This window comes from Lissotriton vulgaris, chromosome 8 (assembly GCF_964263255.1).
Source record: "Lissotriton vulgaris chromosome 8, aLisVul1.2, whole genome shotgun sequence".
NCBI classification, from domain to species: Eukaryota; Metazoa; Chordata; class Amphibia; order Caudata; family Salamandridae; genus Lissotriton; species Lissotriton vulgaris.
This window is the reverse complement of record NC_141696.1, coordinates 1,409,387,621-1,409,404,865: the sequence shown is the minus strand read 5'-3', so window position 1 is coordinate 1,409,404,865 and position 17,245 is coordinate 1,409,387,621. Positions and strand designations below refer to the sequence as shown.

The 17,245-nt window shown below is 48.5% G+C and overlaps 1 protein-coding gene across 1 annotated transcript in view; it reads left to right on the top strand.

Annotated features, from left to right (window-relative positions):
• The window catches only part of BRWD1 (bromodomain and WD repeat domain containing 1), a 2,503,800-nt gene that overhangs the window by 1,017,169 nt on the left and 1,469,386 nt on the right, over positions 1-17,245 (top strand). The window lies entirely within an intron of this gene.

Genomic DNA, 17,245 nt, shown 5'->3' with positions numbered 1-17,245 from the left:
TTTAACACGTTAGTACAACATGGGTGTAGTAACTGCAGTTTCTCTTTTATGCACCAGCTGGCAGAAATCATAGTAGACCAGGCCCTTCTTTCTGGAGAAAAAACTCTTTAAAAGTTGATGCTTTAGCTACGCTCAAGCACTCAAATACTAGATCCTGTACTATTCTGCAGGAGATATTACATTTTTTTTTAAGTATAAGATGTAAAAGATACATTCGGCAGTTCAGAAATTGACTCTCTCATTCGTATGTTTATTAACCCACCCAGTTCATAGGCAGTAGATGCTACTGACTGACAGATGATCTGAGGCCATCTTTCCCACGTACTTGACAACCTGTTTTATCCTAAGCCGTCCTCAAAGGTCTAGGGATGAGCTTTTTCTGATGGACATTTCTACCTGTAGAGTCCTCACCTTATGAATATTCCAAGTACCAATCTGGATCCAGAAACTTTTTCATAGCTCTCCCACACTGGTAGAGAGTGAGCTGGCGCCAGCAGTAACATAGTCATGATATCACCAGAGCAATAATGCTCTACCCCAATGTGCCGATGTCAGTTCCCTTTTTTCTGTGACTTGGACTCTGATCAGAGCTCATTCTTTCACAGTCCTGTTCTTCAGATATTTCATTTTTCTCGCCAAACCAAGCTGCAGTGTAGAATATCTTCCCCGCTGCTTCCAAGAGTTCAGGATTCAAGCCATGCAGAGACTGTGTGGGCCAGATGTCAATCACTGACACCACAGCATCTACCTTTGTTGCATTGGCTCTGATCACGACTCCAGAAAGCCAAGCTGTTCATTGCCAGGGCCAAGGATGATTGCTGGGACAAATGATGATCCGGTCCTTATTCAAGGTCACCAGGAACCCTGGCCTTAATGTCGAGGGATAGTAGACACACACATCAAGAGAAGAAGAGACACAATGGAGACGAGCATAAGAAAGGTAAGTTCCCTCAACTATCTCCAACCCCAACCGAATTGTTTTCGAAGCAGGACCTGTTGAAGATTGTAGGAAGCTGGGATTGTATATACTATTCCAAAGTAAGGTATCGTGTGCACAAAGTCCAGGGAGTCCCCAGAGGTATAGCAGAGGCTAAATTAAGCAAGTGGATGAGCAGTTAGGGTTATGCAGAGAATGTGTTAAGCATTTATTGTGTTCACTCACTCAAGGCTGATGACACACACTCAAGAGACTGAACCCAGACCAATTGGGCAAGTGTAAAAAAGGTATGCTTATGTTTTATTTTTAGAACCAAGCATGACTTAGTACAGGTAGGTAAAATGTACTTTCAATTGTAAAACTTTTCAAGGAAATGAAATTGGGAATGGATTTGCAATTGTTACATATTTGTATATGTTTGGAAAACAGTTTAAATTACAAAATTACTTTTGATTTTACAGGGGTGTGCAGGTCGGGGCCAATGGGTCCCCTCCTTGGGGTACACCCCCTATTATGCCACCCTCCAGTGAGAGGGGTGCATGAGCCTCTTCCTAATTGGTAGAGTCTCCGCATCTTCAAGATGGTGGGGACTGAGATATGTGCTTCACCCCACCTCCCCCACCTCAGGGGGTGGGGTTGGCAAAGGTTGGCTCACCTCTCCTCCTTACTCTGTTTTCCTGCCAATTTTCCTAACAAAAGTGGGAGTTCGAACTGCTGGGGGCAGCAAAATGCAAGGACAGCTTACAAAGGCTGCAGGCCTTTGAAGCTTACCCTTCGTGGACCCAGCCCATCCTGGTTGAGGACACATGACGCCTCTGCCCAGAATGAGCTGAATGAGCTTTGTTTCTGGGCCCAGCGAGTGGAGGCTTTCTACCCCAAGGTCCAGAAACCTTTCTGATGCTGGCAAATGGCAGACAGCCTTTCAGGAACCATGCTATGGCTGGTTGTTTTTCAGGGGTCATCTCTAAGATGCCCTCTTGGTGCATTTTACATTATATCCCATACTGGCATCAGTGTGGGTTTCATGTGTGGAGAAGTTTGCTACCAAACTTCCCACTGCTCAGTAAAGCCATTATACAGCTGTGGAGTTTGTAATGACCAAATCCCAGACCATATACTCGCTATGGCTTTACTGCACTTTCCATATCTAATAATGGACTTAGACACTGTAGAGGTACAGGGCTCATGCACCTGTACCCTCACCTATGATTTAGTTCACCCTGCTAGAGGGGTGGCTTACCTAGGCCACAGGCAGTGGATTGCAGGCATGACACACAGGGATGTGTACCATGTCAACTCTACACTTATTTTCTGCACAAAAACATGCAGCCTGCAATGGCATTGCACAGGTGTTAAGGTGCAGGGCCCACGAGTGTGCACAATAGGTTTTGCAGCCCTTAGAGGCCTTCCCCAGTCACAGTGCCCTTATTACCCATAGTACCTTTTACAAGGGGCTTACATGTGGCCAGAGATGTGCCAATTGTGGGTTCAAAATGTACAGCTTTGGGTAAGAACAGAGGCCCTTGGTACCTTATTGGCAAGGACACAGGACACATCAAGTCAAAGTGCATCATGTGTGAAGCGGAAAGTGGTAGGTAACCATACAAAAAGGGGCAGACCCCTCTCCTCTCTCCCAAAGTTAAGAGGATGAGACTAACCTTTCCCAAGAGAGTCTTCATGGTCTAAGTGGAAAAATCTGGAAAGACCTTCTGCATTAGCTTGGGGAATCCCAGGTCTGTGTTCCACTGTGAAGCCCATTCCCTGTAGGGAGATGGACCACCTCAAAAGTTTTTGATTTTCCCCTTTCATCTGCATTAGCCATCCTAGAGATTCTGTGGTCAGTTAGAACTAGAGAGTGATTACCAAATAGGTAGGGTCTCAACTTCTTCAGGGACCAAACAACCGCAATGCCTCCCTCTCAATAGCACTCCAACGCTGCTCCCTGGGGAGTAGCCTTCTGTTTATAAAAATAACAGGTTTGTCTTGTCCATCCTCCTTGGTCCAGCCTCTGCTCTAGCTAATAGGAATCAGACTGCTTGGAGTAATCTGTAGCCTTGATAATAGGTGCTGAGCACATTTCCTCTTTTAGGGTGTCAAAAGCCTTTTGGCAGCCAACTGTTCAGTTAACTGTTGTAACCTAGTTCTGGTTTCCCCCTGCAACCCTAGGCAAGTGGTGCCTACCAGCTCTCCTGCGCGAGAGCATCCATTGTTCCCTGCCCTCCTGATTGGTTCCCCAACATTCCGCACTGTCCTGGTTCCGTTCCCTTGCCCCCAACTGCATAATGATTCTGACTAACTGACCTACGCACTGCCTTAAGGTGTGGGGCTGATTTAATAAATTGCACGAGGCCGGAGTGGTAGAACTTTCCGCTTTGTCTGGTCTTCGGAAAAGAAAATCTCCTTCTTGTTTAATAACTGTAAATAGCGTTGTCTGCAAATTCCTTGCTGATTCTGGTTCTCCTTTTACTTTGTTGAACTTCACTGACTTTAGCAAACTTTCTAATGTACTTTTAGAATCTTCTAGTTGTAGGAGAGTAGGGTCTGCAATCCTATGATCACCCAGATTTTTTGCTTTTGTTTCACTGGTTTACGACTTTCTCTGGCTGTGGGCCTGCCAATCAGACCCACAGCCTGGCTGTTCTCTTTCTAAATTACCTCATGTACCCTAGGTGCATCTACCAATTGGTACTGGGCCACCTTATCAGACTCTGTAACTCAGGGCATAGGTGTACCCAGGGCTACCAGGGGCTGCAGCACGTATTGTGCCACCCCTGGCTGGCCTCCTAAATTTGACACAACTGGCTGCATGACAGCTGGGGCAAAGTCGTGTAATCACCCTTTGCTGTAGGTGTAGTATACCTATACCTAACCCTAAAATGGACACACAGATTCCTATCAGTCACTCCTATGGCAGGCCTTGACAATCCTGAAGGCAGAGTGCTTGGAATCGTGTGAGATGGTGCTCTGGCATGAGCTGAGCCTGTCTGCAGCTTGCGGAATCAAGTCCTAATAGCTGCTCCATGATATCGCATACCATATACTCTTAAGTGCATTATAATCCTCGCGGTTAAATGCTATCTTTGGTATTGCTTTATCAAAACATGTCGAGTAAGGTGTCATACGAATTGGAATACTAACCCCTCGCCAATTCTGGCGACGGGGTTAGCATTCCACCCTTCTAGAGGGACACGACATGTATGTAACTGTGAACCCCGGTTAAAGTTAACTGAAGCCTCAGCTCCACAAAATGGATGCTGCCACCACAGACACAAGTCTGACCCCCTACAGCTGGGAGTCCTTCCAGCGAGGGGAGCCTGGACAAAGGGTTTCCTGTCAGGGGCGGTGCTAGCACCGTCCCAGACAGGGTTTTGTGTATCCTGGGTAGGCAGGGCTTTACAGGAAGGTGACTGCTGAGTGGCACCCCGGTGCTCACTACGCATAGGCCGGTCTGAACCAGTTCCAGGGGCACACCAGCCCCTGGCCTGGGGAAGTCCGGCATGGCTGAGGGGTGTAACCACCCCCCACCTAGTCCCACCCATAGGCAGGACCTAGTCACCGGGTCAGCCCCCTTTTTTAGTATAAAGATGGGAGCGGGCCCCCTGTTAAAATTAGATCATCTTTGGAATCAAGATACCACTTTCTTCGAAAGGACTTCACGATTTCTTCTTCAAGATTCTCCCTTGTGGCTAAGGAGTAGTCACCCTGCATCCGCAGGCACCATCCTAAAGAACACTGCGGTCTGCTGCAAGTCCTTCATCACGAACCCGACGACCCAGCTCGACGAGACCCGGCTTCCCTGGCACCTCTGACCTCTACTCACCTCTACAGCCAAGCTGAGAACCGTGAGTGCGACGAGACCTCAAGGGACCGGCGATCGCCAAGACTGCACGACATCTTTACTACAAGCCCACCGTGTCCTCCACTGGTGAGTGCTTTGGGGTCCGAGAAGCCCCGACCCTGCGCAGCTCCAGCACCCAAGATCAGCCTCCCTGCATCTCCACGATCTGCGTGGGGCCCTTCTGCTGTTTGCTGTGCACCGCGTTGTTTGGCTACTAGCCGGCTGGCTTGTGGCCTTCTGAACGACGCCCAACGACTTCACGACTGCTGGTCTGGTTGCTCCAGGCTGGCCCTTGCTTCCTTGTTCAAGAGAGGCACCCCGGACCCTCCTGGTCCACTCCAGACGCCATTTTAGGTCCACCGCGTGGGCTTGAATTTGCCAAGGCTTTGTTGCCCAATCCTGGGTCCAGCGACGCCGACAGCTTCTAACTTCGTGGGACAGCTCGATCCTCCATCCTGGTCGCCGACAACGCCTCCTGGTCCGCGAGATCTCCGAGCTACAGCGTCACCCACTCACCTTGTCGAGGTGGCTACCATCCGGTGCCCTCCTGGTGCCCACTGACTACTGGCTAGTAGTCTCGAACTTGGTCCCCTCTGCTTTCAGGTGTCATCTATCTTCGAGATCCAGGCTTGGATCCAACTGAACTTTCTTCACTGGTCACCGGCCAACATCTTTTCTTCCGGCTCCTGGTCCGTCTACGAGGATTCCCGACGTCTTTTCAGACCTATGCAGCTGCAGCCCCTGGGCTAGGTAACTTCGGCATTTCGGTGCCCCAGCATAGCCTCACTATCCAAGGGTCAGAATCTACTTTCGTTTTCTCCCTACCAGGTCGGGTTCGCCCGAGAACACTAACTTTCTATTTCCTAGCTACCATAGACTTTTGTCCCGCATCTCGCGTGAGAGTGCACACACTGCACCCGAGTCCCCTAGGCCTCCTAGAAGTAATCTAACGATTCCCTAGTTAAGTCCTAGCGATTCCAAAAGCTATTAGTACTGTACTTACCTGCTAGGAATTTCGCATTCCACTTTCAGAGTATATGGTTTTCCGTGCCCCTCGGGCATTTGTATATACTGTGCTAACTTAAGTATTTTTGTAAGAGTTTTGGTTTGTGCTTAGTACCCTGTCCTCATAAAGAGTACAGGGCTGTTGTGATCTTTAATAAATAACTGTTTATTTTCATAACACTTGTGTGGTGTCCTTTCACTGGGTATTCAAGGGGTATATGTGTGGTAAACAGCTGGCTTAACACGCCCTCTCGAGTCTTTAGCCTTAGACTGCTCGTATCCATGCTACTAGGATAGCTGGTCTATAAGGTTGACTTACAACCAATCATCAATAAGGGTTGCTGGACTGATACATAGTGGGCACTAGAATAGTGACCACTGCATATCAGGCCACCTTCTCACATTGGTGAGCAGCGGTTGGGATTTGAGCTTGCTGTTGTTTTACCACACGTATCCTAAGAATATCTTGTTGAAAGATCACATAAGTACTGTTAGGTACATATAACTAAAGCTTAGAATACTCTGAGTTCTACTGAACCAGCTGTTGTAGCTCCTCAAGGATTAGCACACCTTGGCTGCAACTCTTAGCAAGGGATCAGTAGGTAAACACATAGTGTAGGTAGGTGCATCACTTACACCACACTAGAAACAGTATGTCGGACAAAGGAGGAAACACTGAGGTTCCCCTTGTGTCAGTTGACCCTCCACAGGTCATCCCTTCAAGATATACTGCGCTTAGCTTCCATGAGTTACGACAAGTGTGTACCTCTAGGAAGATTAAGCAGGGGTCTAACCCCACAACTGCCTTTCTGATTGGTCTCTTGGAGACTCATGATGCAAGGAGGGCTGGTAACCCAGACCCTTCTAATTCAGATGGCAACATGCCCTCCTTACAGGGTCCCTTTGATGCCCAGGACCATCCTCTTCAGGAAGCAGATGATGCTGATGATGAGGATGATGATTTGGTATCAGGGGATGAGGCAGAAAAGGAACAGGTAGAAGTCAGCAGACTAACCAGGTCCAACTTAAGCAGACATGAGATGGGCACTAGGGGACCCTTGGGGCCACTCTCAGGTCAGCTTAACATTGGGAATGGACGAGATAGATCTCTATCAAGAGGCTCTATCAGATCCCTTCATACCAATGGCTCTCAACGTTCCTCTCAAAGGGGAATGACATCTCCCCAGAGGAGAATGTATGAAGCTAAGGAAAAGGCAGCCAATCTGAGGATTGAAAGGGAAGAACTTGCCCTGGCCAAAGAGAGGCTTGCCTTTGCTAGAGAGCAACAATTGAGTGGGACAGTCCCCACTGGTGGCAGCATTGTACCTAGCAATAGGGAAAGGAGTTTTGATACAAAACACCTTGGTAAGATAGTGCCCCCCTTTAAACAAGGGGATGACATCCACAAATGGATTACTGCTTTGGAGAGGGCCTGCACTGTGCAAGGTGTTCCCCCAAGTCAGTGGGCAGCTATCTTGTGGCTCTCCTTTGAGGGTAAAGGAAGAGACAAGCTCCTCACCACAAGGGTGGAGGATGCTAATGATTACCAAGTCTTGAAAAATGCACTGGTTGATGGGTTTGGCCTAACCACTGAGCAGTACAGGGTGCTGTTCAGGGATACCCAGAAAACTCAGTCTCAAGATTGGGCTGACTTTGTAGATTGTGCCACTAAGGCTTTTGAGGGCTGGTTGCTGGGCAGTAAGGTTACTGATTATAAAGGATTGTACAATTTGATGATGAGAGAGCAAATTTTAAACAATTGTCAGAACCAGTTGTTGCATCAGCATCTTGTTGACTCAGATCTGACCTCTCCCCAAGAATTGGGAAAGAAGGCAGACAGATGGGTTAGAACAAGAGTTAAACAGAACCAGGGCCAGAATCAAGGTGGTCAGAAGAAAGCAGACCAGAAGGGTAAAGATTCTAAGGGGGAACAAAATGACCAGAAGTCTTCGACAGGTCCCCAACAACCCAAAGAGGGTGGGGGTCAGGCTCCCCAAAAGAAGAAAGAAGGCCAATCTAAAAGGTGGTGCCAATACTGCAAAAGTAAAACTCACTGGTTTAGTGAGTGCACCAAGAAAGGAGGAGGGCAGACTCCTGCCACTGCAGCCCCTAAGGCACCTGTGCCCCCTAGTACAGCCAGCAGTGGTAGTGCACCTCCCAAGGGTTTAGTAGGGTTAACCCTGGGTTCTGAGGGGTGTGACAACTTAGTTGGTACACTCACTCAGGCTGTCCTTGTTTGTACAGGGGATGTGGATATGTCCCCTGATATAAGTCCCAATACTTTGGGCAAATACAGACAGACACCTTTCATTAATGGAAAGATGGCTCAGGCCTATAGGGACACTTGTGCCAGTGTCACAATGGTGACACCTAGCTTTGTGGACCCTGGACAGATCATGCCAGGTACAGAATTCCTGGTGACCAATGCAAGCAATGTCACTACCAATCATAGTATGGCAATTGTAGCTTTCTCCTGGGGAGGGGTAACTGGCCAAAAGAAGGTTGTAGTTAGTTCAGACCTCCCAGTGGATTGTTTGTTGGGCAATGATTTGGAGTCATCACAATGGTCAGAAGTGGAGCAGAGGACTCATCTGGAAATGTTAGGTTTGCCAGCACATGTGTTTGCTGTGACTAGGTCACAGGCCAGAAGATGCCCCACTGAACAGGTGCTGGATCCTGGAACAATGGACCAGACACCTTCCAAGAAAAAGAGCAGTAGGGTTAAGGCTGTGCCTTCCCCCTTGCCCCAGGTTGTGGATCAAGTCTCAGAGGAGGCTGACCTGCAGGAGTTGAGGGAAACTGAGCCTAGAGAGTTTGAACTTGATCAAGTTGAATTCTTGGGTTCAGGGGGACCCTCAAGGGAAGACCTGGGGAAGGACCAGTTAGGCTGCCCTTCTCTTGAACCCCTCAGACAGCAGGCTGCTGCTGAGGCTGCTGGGAACGCCACAGGTACCCACAAGGTATACTGGGAAGATGGACTCCTGTACACTGAGTCAAGAGACCCCAAGCCTGGCATGACCAGGAGGCTGGTTGTACCCTTGTCTCAGAGAGGTTTCCTACTTACCTTGGCCCATGAGATTCCCTTAGCAGGACACTTAGGCCAGACAAAGACTTGGGACAGGCTTGTCTCACACTTTCACTGGCCTCACATGAATGAGGATACCAAGGAGTTTTGTCGCTCCTGTGTCACTTGCCAAGCCAGTGGTAAGTCAGGTGGCACAACAAAGGCCCCCCTTATACCAATGCCTGTGGTGGGGGTGCCCTTTGAAAGAGTGGGGATTGACATTGTTGGTCCAATGGAACCCCAGACAGCATCAGGGCACAAGTTTATACTGGTGGTAGTGGATCATGCCACCAGGTACCCTGAAGCTATTCCACTTAGGACCACCACAGCCCCTGTGGTGGCAAGGGCCCTGGTTGGAGTATTCTCCAGAGTGGGCTTCCCTAAGGAGGTTGTCTCTGACAGAGGTGCAAACTTCATGTCAAGCTATTTAACTGCTATGTGGAAGGAGTGTGGTGTCAATTACAAATTCACTACACCCTATCACCCACAATGCAATGGGCTTGTTGAAAGGTTCAACAGGACCCTAAAAGGGATGATTCATGGACTACCTGAAACACTCAGGCGTAGATGGGATGTCCTGATGCCCTGCCTTCTGTTTGCTTACAGAGAGGTCCCACAAAAGGGGGTTGGCTACAGCCCTTTTGAACTTTTGTATGGGCATCCTGTGAGAGGCCCCTTGTGTTTGGTGAAGGAAGGATGGGAGAGACCTCTCAAAAAGCCTGCAACCAACATAATGGACTATGTACTTGGTCTCCGCTCCAGGATGGCTGAGTATATGGAGAAGGCATCAGAAAACCTTAAGGCCAGTCAAGAACTTCAAAAAGCTTGGCATGACCAAAAGGCTGTCCTGACTGTTTATCAGCCTGGACAGAAGGTGTGGGTGCTGGAGCCAGTGGCCCCAGCAGCACTCAAAGACAAATGGTCTGGGCCCCACACAATCCTTGAGCAAAAGGGAGAGGTCACCTACCTGGTGGACCTTGGAACTCCCAGGAGTCCCCATAGGGTACTCCATGTCAACAGGCTCAAAGCATATGTCGACAGGAAGGACATGAGCTTGCTCATGGCCATAGATGAGGGACAGGAGGAAGAGAGTGACCCTCTCCCAGACCTGCTCACTCAGAATCCTGATGATGGGTCAGTAGATGGTGTTGTCTTTTGTGGCAGCCTCTCTGAACATCAGCAGAAAGACTGTAAACAGGTTCTTCAGTCTTTCAGACATATGTTCTCTCTGACACCCAGTCAGACCAATTGGTGTACCCATGAGGTTGACACTGGTGACAGCCTGCCAGTCAAGAGTAAAATCTACAGGCAGCCTGATCATGTTAGAGACTGCATAAAAACTGAAGTGCAGAAAATGTTGGAATTGAGAGTCATTGAACCCTCAGATAGCCCTTGGGCTAGTCCAGTAGTTCTAGTGCCAAAGCCTCACACCCAAGATGGTAAGAGAGAGATGAGGTTTTGCGTAGACTACAGGGGTCTCAATGCAGTCACTAAGACTGATGCCCATCCAATACCAAGGGCAGATGAACTTATAGATAGATTGGCTTCTGCCAACTACTTAAGTACATTTGACTTAACAGCTGGGTATTGGCAAATCAGGTTAGCTGAGGATGCCAAACCCAAAACAGCATTTTCAACCCCTGGTGGGCATTATCAATTTGTGGTAATGCCCTTTGGTCTGAAAAATGCACCTGCCACCTTCCAAAGGTTGGTGAATCAAGTCCTTACTGGGCTGGATGACTTCTGTGCAGCATATCTAGATGATATTGCTGTCTTTAGCTCCACCTGGGAGGATCACCTGGTCCACCTGAGGAAAGTGTTAGAGGCTCTGCAAGCAGCAGGCCTCACTATCAAGGCCACCAAGTGCCAGATAGGGCAGACACAGGTTGTATACCTGGGCCACCTTGTAGGTGGAGGCCAGGTTCAGCCACTGGAGAGCAAAATACAGTCAATCAGGGACTGGGCTCCTCCAACCACCCAGACTCAGGTTCGAGCTTTCTTGGGCCTGACTGGATACTACAGAAAATTTGTCAGGAACTATGGTTCCATTGTGACACCATTAAATGAACTGACAAGTAAGAAAATGCCAAAAAAGGTTCAGTGGACAGCAGGCTGTCAAAAAGCATTCGATGACCTAAAGCAGGCCATGTGCACAGCACCTATCCTTAAGAGTCCAGACTACTCCAAACCATTCATTGTCCAAACAGATGCTTCTGAGTTGGGTGTGGGAGCTGTTCTTTCTCAACTGAATTTTGATGGTCAGGATCAGCCCATTGCTTTTATAAGCAGAAGGCTGACCCCCAGAGAGAAGAATTGGTCAGCTATTGAGAGGGAGGCCTTTGCTGTGGTTTGGGCCCTGAAGAAGCTGAGGCCATACTTGTTTGGCACTCACTTCAAGATTCAGACCGACCATAAGCCCCTCTTGTGGCTAAATCAGATGAAGGGTGAAAACCCCAAACTGCTTAGGTGGTCCATTTCCCTACAGGGGATGGACTTTACAGTGGAACATAGACCTGGTACTGATCATGGCAATGCCGATGGGCTCTCCAGATATTTCCACTTAGAACAAGAAGACTCACCTGGTCAAGGTTAGCTTATTGTCCCAAAGTTTGGGGGGGGGTCATGTAGGAGAGTAGGGTCTGCAATCCTATGATCACCCAGATTTTTTGCTTTTGTTTCACTGGTTTACGACTTTCTCTGGCTGTGGGCCTGCCAATCAGACCCACAGCCTGGCTGTTCTCTTTCTAAATTACCTCATGTACCCTAGGTGCATCTACCAATTGGTACTGGGCCACCTTATCAGACTCTGTAACTCAGGGCATAGGTGTACCCAGGGCTACCAGGGGCTGCAGCACGTATTGTGCCACCCCTGGCTGGCCTCCTAAATTTGACACAACTGGCTGCATGACAGCTGGGGCAAAGTCGTGTAATCACCCTTTGCTGTAGGTGTAGTATACCTATACCTAACCCTAAAATGGACACACAGATTCCTATCAGTCACTCCTATGGCAGGCCTTGACAATCCTGAAGGCAGAGTGCTTGGAATCGTGTGAGATGGTGCTCTGGCATGAGCTGAGCCTGTCTGCAGCTTGCGGAATCAAGTCCTAATAGCTGCTCCATGATATCGCATACCATATACTCTTAAGTGCATTATAATCCTCGCGGTTAAATGCTATCTTTGGTATTGCTTTATCAAAACATGTCGAGTAAGGTGTCATACGAATTGGAATACTAACCCCTCGCCAATTCTGGCGACGGGGTTAGCATTCCACCCTTCTAGAGGGACACGACATGTATGTAACTGTGAACCCCGGTTAAAGTTAACTGAAGCCTCAGCTCCACAAAATGGATGCTGCCACCACAGACACAAGTCTGACCCCCTACAGCTGGGAGTCCTTCCAGCGAGGGGAGCCTGGACAAAGGGTTTCCTGTCAGGGGCGGTGCTAGCACCGTCCCAGACAGGGTTTTGTGTATCCTGGGTAGGCAGGGCTTTACAGGAAGGTGACTGCTGAGTGGCACCCCGGTGCTCACTACGCATAGGCCGGTCTGAACCAGTTCCAGGGGCACACCAGCCCCTGGCCTGGGGAAGTCCGGCATGGCTGAGGGGTGTAACCACCCCCCACCTAGTCCCACCCATAGGCAGGACCTAGTCACCGGGTCAGCCCCCTTTTTTAGTATAAAGATGGGAGCGGGCCCCCTGTTAAAATTAGATCATCTTTGGAATCAAGATACCACTTTCTTCGAAAGGACTTCACGATTTCTTCTTCAAGATTCTCCCTTGTGGCTAAGGAGTAGTCACCCTGCATCCGCAGGCACCATCCTAAAGAACACTGCGGTCTGCTGCAAGTCCTTCATCACGAATCCGACGACCCAGCTCGACGAGACCCGGCTTCCCTGGCACCTCTGACCTCTACTCACCTCTACAGCCAAGCTGAGAACCGTGAGTGCGACGAGACCTCAAGGGACCGGCGATCGCCAAGACTGCACGACATCTTTACTACAAGCCCACCGTGTCCTCCACTGGTGAGTGCTTTGGGGTCCGAGAAGCCCCGACCCTGCGCAGCTCCAGCACCCAAGATCAGCCTCCCTGCATCTCCACGATCTGCGTGGGGCCCTTCTGCTGTTTGCTGTGCACCGCGTTGTTTGGCTACTAGCCGGCTGGCTTGTGGCCTTCTGAACGACGCCCAACGACTTCACGACTGCTGGTCTGGTTGCTCCAGGCTGGCCCTTGCTTCCTTGTTCAAGAGAGGCACCCCGGACCCTCCTGGTCCACTCCAGACGCCATTTTAGGTCCACCGCGTGGGCTTGAATTTGCCAAGGCTTTGTTGCCCAATCCTGGGTCCAGCGACGCCGACAGCTTCTAACTTCGTGGGACAGCTCGATCCTCCATCCTGGTCGCCGACAACGCCTCCTGGTCCGCGAGATCTCCGAGCTACAGCGTCACCCACTCACCTTGTCGAGGTGGCTACCATCCGGTGCCCTCCTGGTGCCCACTGACTACTGGCTAGTAGTCTCGAACTTGGTCCCCTCTGCTTTCAGGTGTCATCTATCTTCGAGATCCAGGCTTGGATCCAACTGAACTTTCTTCACTGGTCACCGGCCAACATCTTTTCTTCCGGCTCCTGGTCCGTCTACGAGGATTCCCGACGTCTTTTCAGACCTATGCAGCTGCAGCCCCTGGGCTAGGTAACTTCGGCATTTCGGTGCCCCAGCATAGCCTCACTATCCAAGGGTCAGAATCTACTTTCGTTTTCTCCCTACCAGGTCGGGTTCGCCCGAGAACACTAACTTTCTATTTCCTAGCTACCATAGACTTTTGTCCCGCATCTCGCGTGAGAGTGCACACACTGCACCCGAGTCCCCTAGGCCTCCTAGAAGTAATCTAACGATTCCCTAGTTAAGTCCTAGCGATTCCAAAAGCTATTAGTACTGTACTTACCTGCTAGGAATTTCGCATTCCACTTTCAGAGTATATGGTTTTCCGTGCCCCTCGGGCATTTGTATATACTGTGCTAACTTAAGTATTTTTGTAAGAGTTTTGGTTTGTGCTTAGTACCCTGTCCTCATAAAGAGTACAGGGCTGTTGTGATCTTTAATAAATAACTGTTTATTTTCATAACACTTGTGTGGTGTCCTTTCACTGGGTATTCAAGGGGTATATGTGTGGTAAACAGCTGGCTTAACACGCCCTCTCGAGTCTTTAGCCTTAGACTGCTCGTATCCATGCTACTAGGATAGCTGGTCTATAAGGTTGACTTACAACCAATCATCAATAAGGGTTGCTGGACTGATACATAGTGGGCACTAGAATAGTGACCACTGCATATCAGGCCACCTTCTCACACTAGTATCAAGATTTTTGCTTATAATAGCAAGAGAGTTGAGGTTTTGGGGAAATGTTCTGTCAAACTTGAGTTTCATGGTGATCACATTACTTGTGTTGTGTTCATAGTTAAGGATGGTACTAATTTGTTGGGGTGGGATGAACAGGGAGATTTGAACATTGTTTTAGATCCCAACCATCCAAACATGGTAATTTCTCGCAATGAATTGTGTGAATATTACTCTGCAATGTTGGCATCACCAAAGACTCTTGCCGTATCTCATGTGTCTAACACCAAGTGGGCTCTCATGTTTCCTGAAGTTTTTAGTGGGGAATTAGGCAAGCTCAAGGGTTTCCAGCACAGGATAATTTTAAAAGAGGGTGCCATTCCTGTTGCCCATAAGGTGCGCAAGGTGCCTTTGAGCTTACGTGCAGAGTTAAAGAAAGAATTAGAGCGGTTATGCGCTGCTGGTGTGATTGAGCCGATTGAAGGCTCAGAGTGGCTTGCCCCCATAGTTTTAGCGAGGAAATCTGACAAGTGTTTGAGGATGTGTGTTGACCTGCGTGATCTCAATGCCAATATTTGGATTGACCGGCAACCACTCCCTAACATCAACGAGATGTTAGCCACCCTCGAAGGTGCGAAATTTTTCACCTCCCTCGATATATCATCTGCATATCATCAGATTGAGTTGTGTCCCAATTCCAAACACCTTACCTCTTTTGTAACCCCGGAGGGTGCTTATCGTTACATCCGCATGCCGTTTGGCTTGGCTTCAGCCTCGGCTGTTTTCCAGAGGTTAATGAACAACCTGTTCAAGAACATTTCTGGTGTTGTCTTTTTCCAGGATGACATTCTGGTTCATGGCAAAACCGAACTTGAACATGATGAGCGTGTTAAACTTGTTCTCAGCATACTAAGATCTAGTGGGTTAACCTTGAGGGAGGATAAATGCAAATTTCTTCAAGACGGAGTAGACTATCTTGGTCACCACATTTCCCAAAATGGGGTTGAACCAAAAGTCAAGATCATTGACGCCATTCAAAATGCTTCTGTTCCTACGAATAAGGATCAATTACGTTCATATCTTGGTTTGATGGAGTATTACTCCAAGTTTGTTAAGAATTTCTCTACCAAAACCGCTGCTATGCGTGGTCTGCTCAAGAAAAATGTCAAGTTTGTCTGGGATAATGATTGTGAGAGCAACTTCAATGTCATTAAGCAAGAGATTATTGAAGCTCGCCCTCTGAAGCTGTTCAACATAAATGACTTGTGCATTCTTTCCACTGATGCTAGCAATGTGGGTTTGGGGGCTGTCCTCATGCAAAAAAGGGATGATGGTCGTGAAGAAACCATTGCTTTTGCCTCCAGAACCTTGAGAGGTGCTGAGGGGACCTATTCTACCATTGAAAAGGAGGCTCTAGCGATGTGGTGGGGAGTTTTGCATTTCAAATTTTTTTTGTGGGGAAATAGATTCATCTTGAGGACCGACCATAAGCCCTTGATTGATCTATTCACGACCAAGGGTGGTGGTAGGGCGACTCCAAGGATCTCTAAGTGGCAATTCAGATTGCAGGAATTCCAATATCAGCTTGAATATGTGGCTGGGGCGAAGAATTTGGTTGCCGATTACTTATCCAGACTACCTCTTTCCGATGGTGACGACAGTGTCGTGTGTGACGACTTGGAAGTAGTTTGTGCTGTTGGTTCCTTGTGTGACTCTGTGGGATGTGCTCTTTCGGAGTGTGAGTGGTTGGAAGGGATTGCCTCTGATGTGGACATGCTGTCTGTTATTGATCTTCTCTCTAAACCTTGGCCGTGTGAAAAAGTTTGTCCTGCTGCTATTATTCCTTATTTGCGAGTCAAGGATGAGTTGTCTCTTGTTAATGGAATTTTGAGACGGGGTGGGCTTTTGGTTGTTCCTGTTTCTATTCGTGGGAAGATTCTTGGTTTGGCTCATGAAGGCCATCCTGGCATTCGCTCCATGAAGCGCAGGGTGAGGCAAGATTTTTGGTGGCCGTCCGTGGACAAAAATGTTGAGCATTTTGTTCGTGAATGTTGTGAATGTATGGTCAGTGACAAGTCACAGGTCACTTGTCCTCTACCTGTTCAACCTATCGTTGTGAAGAATGTTCCCTGGTCCAAATTAGCTTTGGACATCGCTGGACCTTACGGTCTTGTTGGTTCGACTCCCAAATTTATCTTGGTATTAATTGACTATATGACCAAGTGGCCTGAGGTGAGATTTGTTGATTCCATCAGTTCTTCTGTGGTGATTTCGTTTTTACGTGATGTTTTCTCTAGGGAGGGTTTTCCTGAGGAGATAGTTTCGGACAATGGTACGCAGTTGGTTTCTGCTGAGATGTCTTCATTTTTCAAAGAAGTTGGTATCAAACACGTTTGCACGTCGCTCTATCATCCTCGCAGCAACGGTTTGGTTGAGCGTTTCAACCGTGTTGTCAAAGAGCATCTTCAACTGGCTTTGGTGAATGGTTTGCAGTGGCGTCAAGCGGTTGCCGACATGTTATGGGCTGTAAGAACTACTCCGCATGTTTCAACTGGTGTTGCTCCTTTTACCTTGTTGCGTGGGAGAGTCGCTGGTACCAAGTTGAACAAGGAGTGGATGTCCAGGAAGGTTGTGGATGCTACTGATTTAGCTAGAGTAGCTGATGTCAGGGCTTCGCTTCAGAACAGTTATGGTACCAGATCAGATGTGTTATCTTCCTGCAAGGTGAAGGTTGGTGATTGGGTGAGGATAAAGAAACCTGGATTTCTCCGTAAAGGGGAGTCACGGTTTTATTCTCCCAGGAAGGTGGCTGCTGTGAGGAATTTTGTGGTGGTGTTGGAGGATGGAAGGGTTTGGAGTAAGAGTATGGTTTCTATAGTTCCTGGGCCCATGGTTGAGAGTGTTGGGAAGCGGTTGGGGGTCAGTATTTCTCCTTCCAACTCCAAGGTGGGCGGTGTGGTGCTCTCTGATGGAAACCTTCCGCGGAGAGAGTCCTCCTCCAGGGTCAGATCTGTTCCTGCCAAATTTCAGGACTATGTGATGAAGTAATTCCGTTTATGTTGTGTTTTCT